This window comes from Dasypus novemcinctus, chromosome 8, assembly GCF_030445035.2.
Source record: "Dasypus novemcinctus isolate mDasNov1 chromosome 8, mDasNov1.1.hap2, whole genome shotgun sequence".
In the NCBI taxonomy this organism is placed as follows: domain Eukaryota; kingdom Metazoa; phylum Chordata; class Mammalia; order Cingulata; family Dasypodidae; genus Dasypus; species Dasypus novemcinctus.
Genome location: NC_080680.1, coordinates 113,495,139 through 113,505,832, shown reverse-complemented (window position 1 = coordinate 113,505,832; position 10,694 = coordinate 113,495,139).

Here is a 10,694-nt window from a genome sequence, read left to right as displayed (position 1 = left end):
CCTAACACAACTGGAGGGTCTAGAAAAAAAGAGCAAACTAACTCCAAAGCAAACAGAAGGAAGGAAATAATAAGGATTAGAGCAGAGAGAAATGAAATGGAGAATAAAGACAAGAGAGAATCAACTAATCCAAAATTTGGTTCTTTGAAAAGATCAATAAAATCAACAAATCTTTACCTAGACTGACAAAGGAAAAAGAGAGAAGACGTAAATAATGAAAATCGGAAATGAAGGGAGGACTTTACACCAATCCCATGGGGGGAAAAAAGAAAATACTATAAACAAATGTATGTCAACAAATTAGAAAATCAAGATGAAATAGGAAAATTCCTAGAAACACACAAACTGCCTACACTGACTCAAGAAGAAATAGAAGTTCTCAACAAATGAATTAACAGGTAAAAAGACTGAATCAGTAATCAAACCATCCCCAAAAAAGGAAAGTCCAGGACCAGATAGCTTCACTGTAAATTTACCAACTATTCCAAGAATAATTAACACCAATCCTGCTCATACTCTTCTAAAAAACTGAAGATGAAGAAACCCTTCCTAACTCATTCTATGAGGCCAACATCACCCTAATACCAAAGCCAGATAAAGATACCACAGGAAAAGAAAATTATAGACCAATATCCCTTATGAATATAATAGCAACAATCCTTAACAAAATACCAGAAAATGAATCCAACATCATGTTAAAATCAAGTGGACAAGGTCCCATATTCAGTCCCTTGTATCTCCTAAAAAAAAGAAAAAAAGTGAATGGTTTTTAGAAGTAGATGTGGCCCAGTGGTTGAGAACCTCTTTCCCATGTACAAGGTCCTAAGTTCAATCCCTGGTACTTCCTGGGGAAAAAAAAATCAAGTGGAATTTGTCCAAGTGATTTATCCAAGATGTGCAAGGATGGTTAATAATCAGAAAATCAATTAATGTAATATGCCACATTAATAAAACAAAGGAAAAACCTCACATGATCATCTCAATTGATGCAGAAAATGGATTTGACAAAATCCAGCACTGCTTCTTGATAAAAACACTCAGAAAACAAGGAATAGAAGGAAATTACCTCCACATGATAAAAGGCATATATGAAAACTCACAGCTAATATCACATTCACTGGTGAAAAACTGAAATCTTTCCCTTCAAGTTCAGGAACAAGACAAGTATGCCAACTGTCACCACTGTTATTCAACATTGTACTGGAAGTACAATCAACAATTAGGCAAGAAAAAGAAATAAAACCATCCAAATTGAAAAGAAAGAAAGAAAACTTTCTCTATTTGCAGATAATAGGAGCCGATACATAGAAAACCCTGAAAAATCCACAACAAAGCTATTAGAGCTCATAAATGAATTTAGCAAATTGGTGGAGTAAAAGATCAACATGCAAAAATCAGTAGGGTCTCTGTATACTGGTAATGAACTATATGAATAGAAAATCAAGAAAAAATTACATGTACAATAGTGCCCAAGAGAATCAAATATTGGAAAGTGGATATGGTTCAAGCAATTGGGCTCCTGTCTACCATATAGGAGGTTCAGGTTTTGATGCCCAGGGCTTCCTGGTGAAGGCAAGCTGGCCCGTGTGGCGAGCTGGCCTACACCGAGTGCTGGCCTGCGTGGAGTGCTGCCTCGTGCAGGAGCACTGCCTTGCATAGGAGAGTTGGCCCATGTAGAGAACTGATTCAGCAAGATGAGCAACAAATGAGATACAGAGGAGAGACAATAAGAGACACAGTAGACCAGGGAGCAGAGGTGGCGCAAGAGAATGATTGCCTCTCTCCCTCTCTGGAAGGTCTCAGGATTGGTTCCTGGAGCTGCCTAATGAGAATACAAGCAAACACAGAAGAACACACAGTGAATGGATGCAGACAGCAGACAATGGGGGTGGGAATAAATAAATAAATATATCTTTGGGGAAAAAAAAGGAATCAAATACATAGGAATAAATTTAATCATGGATATAAAGGAGTTATATATGGAAAACTACAAAACATTGCTAAAAGAAATCAAAGATGACCTAAGTAAATGGAAGAACATCTATGTTTATTTATTTATTTTTTTAATGTTCAATTTTTATTTCTTGTAGTCTTTTACACACTTTTACTTTTTTTTAATATTTATTTATTATTATTATTTTTAATTACATTAAAAAAAATATATGAGGTCCCATTCAACCCCACCGCCCCCGCCCCCCACTCCCCCCACAGCAACACTCTCTCCCATCATCGTGATACATCCATTGCACCTGGTAAGTTCATCTCTGAGCATCACTGCACCCCATAGTCAATGGTCCACATCATAGCCCAGACTCTCTCACGTTCCATCCAGTGGGCCCTGGGGGGATCTACAGTGTCCCATAATTGTCCGTGAAGCACTATCCAGGACAACTCCATGTCCCGAAAACGCCTCCACATCTCATCTCTTCCTCTCGTTCCCCACACCCAGCAGCCCCCATGGCTACCGTTCCCACACCCATTCCACATTTTCTCTGTGGACATTGGATTGGTTGTGTCCATTGCACACCTATGTCAAGTGAGGGCTTAGATTCCACATGGGTACTGGATGCGCTCTTCCCGCTTCTAGTTGTAGACACTCTAGGCTCCATGTTGTGGTGGTTGACCTTCTTCAACTCCATGTTAGCTGAGTGGAGTAAGTCTCATCTATGTTTATGTTCATTGTTAAGATGTCAGTTCTACCCAAAACAATTTACAGATTCAATACAATCCCAATCAAAATTCCAATGGCCTTCTTTGCAGAAATGGAAAAGCCAATCATCAAATTTATATGGAAGGGGAAGGGACCTCAAATAGCCAAAACTATCCTGAAAAGAAGAATGAAGTTGGAGGACTCACACTTCTCCAATCTGAAAATTATAACAAAGCTACAGTAATCAAAGCAACATGGTATTGGCAAAAGGACATATATATATAGATGAAGAGAATTAAATTGAGACTTGAGAAATATAACCTCACATTTTGGCCAATTGATTTTTGACAAGGGTATTAAGTCCACTCAATGGGGGAAAGAATAGTCTCTTAAGCAAATGGTGCAGGGAAATCTGGATATTCATATACAAAACAATGAATGAAGGTGGGGGGAGTGGATGTGGCTCAAGAAATTGCATGCCCGCCTCCCACAAGGGAGGTGGTGGGTTTGGTTCCCAGTGCCTCCTAAAGAAAATGAGCAGACAATGAGCCAAAAAATAATGAGCATACCAGGAGCAAAAACAATGAGAATACAATGAGCAAAGAGTGAGCCAAAAAAACCCCAAAACCAAATGAGCAGACAGTGAGCAAACAGACTGGGAGCCAACCAAAAAACAAAAATGCAATGAAAGTGGTCCCCTACTTCACAGTGTATACAAAAATTAACTCAAAGACCTAAATATAAGAACCAGAACTCTAAGAGTGGTGTTGGATGGGAGGACTGGCAAGAAAGTCATTTTAGAGTTTTTTAAGATTAAGTGAGAATGGGAGAAGAGAAATTGGAGACAGCAAGTTTAGATGACTCTTTCAAAGAGCTTTGCTTGCAAAGGGGAACAAAGAAATGGGGTAGTAGTTGATAGAAGAAGCTTGCTGATGATAATGATCCAGTAGAGACCGGACACCTGATGGCCTAGGCAAGAAGGGATGGGATATAGCGCATGAGGGGAGACTGCCTTTGGAAACCAATCATTCCCTGCTCCCACTCCTTAAAGTTGTGAAGTTGGAATTGTTTTGATTTATTCAATGTCATAGAGCCAGATGGCATCTGAGTGCTATTTTCTGGACACCTCTGCCCTCATGTCTCACTAATACAAAGGATTCTGAGCAGTTGGAAGACAACTTGAAGAGAAGAGAGACACTGCAGAGTTTTCCCTACTGCTTGCTTGAGCACATGAACACACAATCCTTAGTCACTTAGGCACCTCAGTGGGTTTGCCATGCTCTTGGGTAACAATTCCAGTGGGCTGGATTCCTTCTAGCTCCACCAACAGCATCACTGAGGTGCCGAGTTCCACGCGCTACCTCTGATTATTGGTGATGTTCCTCAACTGTCATGGCTAATGAGGACGAGAGTGCAGGGAAGGTTTAAAATTGGTAAAACCCGCAAAAAGTAAGATGAGGAGCTGCCAAAAAGGTAGGAGAGAGAAAAGTGTTGCGGAGTCCCAGGGAAGTGAGTTTCATTAAGAAAGGAATGACCCCCTTGAGTCTGGCACAGAGAAGTCAGGTAAGATAGGGGCTGAAGAGCACCCACTGGCAAAAGCTGTATTAGTCAATCAAAGGGGTGCTGATGCAAAATACCAGAAATTGATTGGTTTTTATAAAGGGTATTTATTTGGGGTAGGAGCTTTCAGATACCATGCTGTAAAGCCTAAGTTACTTCCCTCACCAAAGTCTATTTTCATGTGTTGGAGCAAGATGGCTGCCGATGTCTGCGGGGATTCAGGCTTCCTGGGTTCCTCCCTTCCAGGGTCTTGCTTCTTTCTGGGCTCAGGTCCTCTGTTTTCTCCACAAGGTAAGCTGTAGACTATGAGGCTGTCTAGGCTTTGCCTCTCTCCACAAGGTCAGCTGTAGACTATCAGGCAAATGGCTCAGGCTCTCTCCCTGGGGTTTCTGCTGTGTTTAAGGATTTGTCTCTATTCCTCTGTGTTCTTCTCCTGGCTCCAGCTTAAGGCTCCAGTATCAAACTCCAACATCAAAAACCCTCAACTCTGTCCTTTGCCATCTCTGAGTTCCCACCCCCTGGGGACTCAACACGTTAATGACACAGCCCAATCAAAGCCCTAATCATAACTCAATCATGCCCAGGTATAGACTGGACTACAAACATAATCCAATATCTATTTTTGGAATTCATAACCATATCAAACTGCTACAGAGGCTATTGACTTTGTCAAGACAGTTTCAGTGGCAAGGTCAGGGAGGAAGACAGATTGCTGCGGGTTGAGGATATGTGAGAGGTGATGGAATGGAGACAAAATGTGGGGAATATGCACTCCACATGTATGGCTGCGAGGTGAGGGAAATGACTGCAATGACCACTCAAGGACAAGGCAAGGTGAAGGGATGTCATCTCAGGATGGGAGATGTGGCGTGCTTATGTGCAGGGAGGAGGGAACGAAGGAGGAAAGACTGAAGAGAAAGGACTAAAGAGGGAAATCAATGGAACAGGGTGTGAAAGAAATGGATGGATCTCAGCACAAGTAAATGGAACCAAAGAAGGCAAATGAAAATACAAAGATACTCTGAGATGGAGAGAAGTTGGGGCACTCCCAGCTGGTGGTTTCCCTTGGTGCAGCAGGAGGTAAGTTTTGCTAGGATGAAGGACTTTGGGAAGGGTTCAGGGTATGAGGGGGGCCAAAACATTTTGGAAAAGCTGCCATGGGAAAGATGGAATGATGGGGTGAAAAGATTGTGGAGCAATATCTTGGGCCCATCCGACTTGTCAGCATGGGATTAGAGCCTAATGAAGCTCCCTGGTCCCAGGCACACCTGTGGAGGTGTGGCAGAAAGACACGAAGTGGTAATGTAGGACCCTCAGATTAAGAATTGATCACAACCATAAATAAGACATACGTCAAGTATTATGAATGCATTTCTACCTCCCCAGAGCTGCCCCTAAAGATCAGCCTTTTCATACCTGCCCTTTCCAACCTCTGATGATTTGGTGGAATAACAGAAACTCAACTTCCCTCTTTCTGTCAAAGAAAAAACTGGGGGATCAGAGAGGAACTTTTTTTTTCATTTTTAGTTTATTTAATTTTATGTTTTTATTGTTTTTTTTAAAAGATAAATAGATCACATAAAATATTATATTAACAAACATAAGAGGTTCCCATATAGCCCACTCTTTCCTGCCACATCAGCATCCCCTGTCATCAGTGAGGCACATTCTTTGCATTTGGTGAATATACCCTGGAGCACTGCCACACGGCATGGACTATAGTTTACACTGTAGTTCACACTCTCCCCCAGTCCATCCAGTGGGTTATGGCATGATAAACAATGTCCTGCATCTGTCCCTGCAATATCATTCAGAACAACTCCAAGTCCTGAAAATGCCCCATATCACACCTCTTCCTCCCTCTCCCTGCCCTTGGCAACTCCGTGGCCACCGTCTCCACATCAATGATATAATTTCTTCCATTGCTAGAGTCACACTAGTTCTATAGTAGAATATCAGCAAGTCCACTCCAATCCATATTATATTCCTCCTTCTTATGGACCCTGGGATGGCGATGTCCACTCCACCTCTAAATCGAGAGGGGACTTAGATCCCACATGACTGATGGATGCGAGTCTCCTGCTTGCAGTTATAGACATTCTCGGTTCCCTGCTGTGGTGGTTGACCATTCTCACCTCCCCATCAGCTGACTTAGGTACGTCCAATGAACCGGGGAGTAGATGTTACAATTCTGCTGAGCCTCAGGGCCAGAGAGGAACTATTTAGAATAGTTCCAGATGGCCCAGTCAGGAAAAAAAAATCAGCTAATGTGGGGCTCTTTGTAATAAAAGTAGGCCAAAGAAGAAGGTTCCTTGAGCACTATAATACCAGGGCTATCGTGTTGCAAGGAAAAGGGTCAACATTTTCTTAATAGATGGAAAAGATATTCATCCTGTCAGACTTACCTTTTGAGAAAATTAATGCTGTTGTCAGGTGTGTTGCCCTTAGTAATTACAAAGGAACAGTGAAAGCTATCTTTTATGGGGAAAGCAACAGTAAATGGAGCACACTTTCCCTAACCCCCACCTCTCCCCAATTCATGGGACTGATTCAAGATTAAGACATGGCTGTTGGAGTTCACTGGATTTCATCAACCTTGTGAGCACAGAAGACATACCAATTTGGGAGGCAAACAGGACTGGGCTTGAATTTTATCTCACCATTTAATAGCTGTGTGACCTTAGACAAGTTACTTAATCTCTCTATAAGTTTCGATAATGACATTTGCCCTTTAGGTTGTTGTAAAGTTCAAGTGAGATAAAGTATATGGAATTGCTTGGCACTTCATGGGCACTCAGGGCACACGGGGTCCCATTTTTCAGGCATCTGTGGAGAGGCAGGAAAGTTGAACAGCTCCAGGGAAGAGATCCTGGTGTCCACAGGTTCTGTGTTTGAAGCCCCAGCAGTGCTTTAATCAAAGAAAAGGAAAGGGTTATTGATGCAGATGCCTGAGAGTTAGGGTGGCTGACTCTGTCCAAGAGAGAAATGAAGGCAGGTTTCTACACTCAGGTTATATGCTGAGCTCTTCTTGCCTCTTTATTTGGCTTTAGGCAGCCTAACTAATGAAATCCTATGTCATAAACTGTCATGCCAGCCAGTCACTAGTCTCACTCCTATTTACTTCTGTGCTGAGCAGGGTGGCTTGAAGCTAAGGGTGACTGACTTGGCATCTACCTGTGAACAGAGTGTTCTGAGAATATTGGTATTGACAGTATTGCCCCTGTGTCTTGGACAAGTGTCCAGGGCTTGCGAGAAGTCCCAGAAGACTGTCATTCCCACATGGCATCCTCAGCCTTTGCATGGAGAAAAGTGGCTCAAACAGTAGGGGAGACTCTCGAGGGCCATTTTGTGTCCTCTTCCTGTAGACATCATGCTGTGTCTATAGGGTGAAAGAAAAGGCTAAAACAAGGGGTCAGTGACTACATCAGTCCTTTTCCCAAATGGTCAGGTCCAGAGTCACCTGGTTCTTAGTCCTGAGAGTTTCTGGGACATGCAAGGGACGACGTAGGGAATGTAAATGAGGAGTGCCAGGAAAGCCAAGTCTGCCTAGAACAGGGAGTGCAGACACATAGCACACATGCGGCCGTTTGCCCTCCTGGGCCCAGGGCAGACACAGCTAATGAAGCTAATCCAGCGTTTCCCACTAAACCTAAACTCCATCTATAAAACTAACCCTAACATCTCAACATAGAGCTCCTTGCAGCTACTTCTGATCATTGGCCTTGGCCTACAAGACAAACTTGAACTAGGACAATTTTATTAATCTTTCTAACTGATGTTAACTTTTTTTTTTTTCAGGTGGTACCAGGGATTGAACCCAGGACCTCGTATATGGGAAGCAGACATTCAAACCACTGAGCTACACCCACTTCCCTTAAGTGAACTCCTCCTCCCCCTCCCTTGTCTGTTTGCTCATTGTTTTTGCTCGTTGTCTGCTTGCTGTTTTTCCTTGTTGACTGTTGTCTGCTTGTTTCTTCTTTAGGAGGCACTGGGAACTGAACCCTAGACCTCCCATGTGGGAGGTGGGCCCAACTGCTTGACATACATCCTCTTCCTGCTCGCTTTTTGTTTTCGTTTGCTGTCTGCTCATTGTTCGCTCATTGTCTGCTCATTTTTTCTCATCTGCTAGTTGTTATTTTTCTCTTAGAGTCTGCTCATTGTTTTGCTCATTGTCTGCTAGTTGTCTGCTTGTTGTTTGTCTTCTTTAGGAGGCACTGGGAAATGAACTCAGGACCTCCCATGTGGGAGGCAGGTGCCCAACTGCCTGAACCACATCTGCTCCCCTTAAGTTAACTTTTAATAGTCTGGGTAGAGGGGTGCTCTGTGGTGTTTTTATAGTGTCTTATAGCACTTGGTCATCATCTTTAATCCCTCATTGTATAAAATTTGTTTTAGGAGATTATGGGATTTTGGAGTGGAACATTCATGGATACCTAGAGCAGTTCCCCAATTTAATATGCATATGGTTTTTTTCCATACAGAGTTTGATTCAGTAGGAGTGGGATGGGGCCTAAGATTGTACATTTCTAACAAGGTCCCAGGTGAGCCTTTGTAGATCCCTGCTTTGTGGACTGCTCTTTGAGTAGTGAGGAAATAGGCCACATTAGGCATTGACTCAAAAGTGGAAAATTTCAGGCAGACAAGAGCCTCACAGGGCTAACAGTGTTCTAGAGAAAGCTTGGCAAGATCCTGGAGCCACCTGGACAAACAATCTGAGATGAGTTAACTCTGCATGAAGTCCAGTGCTATGAAATATATTAAGATCTTGAAGAGGATCTACACATCGAATTCTCAATGCCTGAGTATAAGCTGCTGTTCACCAGTAAGCAAGGTTGATAGCCCTGGGCGACTTGCCTTGTCACCTGGGAAGAAAGGCAGTGAGTGGGCTACCAGAAGACTTCCAGGAGTTTGCTGGGGATCAGGAACCGAATAAGGAAAACCCCACAGTATCCCAGGAATGGGAAGAGTGCCCAGAGGGCGATGCTCTTTACATTGGTCGCTCCCAGATTTCCAGGCCCAGAGGTAGCCTGGGAGCCACAATCAACCATTCAGAGAGGACCTCTGTAACTGACTTTTTGACCTCTCACTCAATTTTCTGTAGAATATATCTGTTAGAGAAGCCTCCCTGCAAGAGGAGAAATTGTTGTTTTACTTGTTCCTTCTATGTGCATATTTCACATTGGCCAAAATTCAGGCTAGACTCAAGAAGCATTTGCATAAGTGCCTGAATGCTAGAATTGTAGTTTGTTACTAAAGGGGTAGAGAAGAATGTTAGTGAATAGTTATCACCATTGACTTGGGGCTCCCTAAGAACATTCATGGCAAGGTGGTGCCAATGTGGAGGTAGCATGGTATGATAGAAAAGCATGGGTTTAGGAATCACTGGACTTGAATTTGAATCGCACCTCCTCACTTAACACCTCTATGACCTTGGGTGAGTTTCTTAATTTCTTTCAACCTTGTTTTCCTCACTTGTAAAACATGACCTCCTTGCAGAGCTAATGGGAGAGTTAAACGAGGCCATGGATGTACCAGCCCTGAACACAAGGCTTGCCTCTTTGCAGGCACTCGCTCACCATGATTGCCTTCCCTGCTCCAATCGTGCACCTTTCTTCTATCAACACAGTTCCTGCTGCCCATGAAGAGCTGTGCAATAGGACCCGCTGGATGACCATCCTCTTCAGTCCCTGTGGCAGCTTTCCACTTACATGGAGCCACCTAAGAGGAAACACACAGATTCCTCGACTGTAAGTGGAGGATAGTGGAATCCTCTTCCCAGGCGCTTATGAAGATATACCCAAGCCCTGGGTCCGGCAGGATTTACAGTGATCATACATCATGATGTGCCCAGAGTAGTCCCAGGTTATATCTGTTTTCCTGGTGACCTGTTTAGCAATACAATACCCTCAAATGTCCCCGTTTGACAATAAACTTTAAGAGGCTATGCAAATATGAGGCAGTGTGTGCTGTAGTTGTGGTGGGAGGCTTTTGTTGCTAATTGGAGACCAAAGGGAACAAAGGAATTGACTTGGTTTTTTCTTCATCTCCAATTATTGGACCAGGCCCCATTTTTCTACACTGCCATTGGGGGGACAACGAGGAAGCCCAGGGAATTGTGATGACTGGGGAGCCTTGGGAGCAGGAAAATATCCCTGCTCAGAAAAGAATTTCTTTCCCACACTGGTTTCCTTCCCCCTTTGCCCACCCACCCCTGACTCACGTCCATTCAGGCCTAAACCTGTGCTCAGAGAGTACACGGAGAATTCCCACCCTCCCTCTCAGTAAGAATGGTAAACATTTTCCTGAGTATGTGAACCCCACATGGGCCCCTCAGAGACCAGCTGCCAGCTGGACCTCCAGGATTGCTCAAGCTACCCCCTCTCCTCCTCCTCTTATTTTTTGCCTCTTATGGAAGCTACACTGAGATTGAGCAATGCTCTGAATAACTGGGCCAAGTCAGGCATGTATTGCAAGGAGACAATTG